The sequence below is a fragment of the Sinocyclocheilus grahami genome, unplaced genomic scaffold (genome assembly GCF_001515645.1).
Source record: "Sinocyclocheilus grahami isolate Dianchi unplaced genomic scaffold, SAMN03320097.WGS_v1.1 scaffold4456.1, whole genome shotgun sequence".
Lineage (NCBI taxonomy): Eukaryota > Metazoa > Chordata > Actinopteri > Cypriniformes > Cyprinidae > Sinocyclocheilus > Sinocyclocheilus grahami.
In genome coordinates this window covers 15,105-15,400 of record NW_015509390.1, presented here as the reverse complement: position 1 = coordinate 15,400, position 296 = coordinate 15,105, and positions in this window count along the sequence as shown.

The window sequence follows — 296 nt, the reverse complement described above, 5'->3', positions numbered from 1 at the left end:
ATGGTACACAAAATGAGTTCACCTCTAGTCCACTCATTAGATATCCAACAACTCTCAAAGGAGCATTTATTTTGTTTTATTTATTTTGAATTCTTTGGAAATTACATTAAATGAAGAACATAGTCAGGAATATGTTGCCTTTGCATTCTATTAGGAAAAGCTTAATTGCGTTATATTATTATTTGTGACCCTGGACCACAAAACCAGTCATAATAAGTAGCACGGGTATATTTGTAGCAATAGTCAACAATACATTTTATGGGTCAAAATTATAGATTTTTATTTTATGCCAAAAA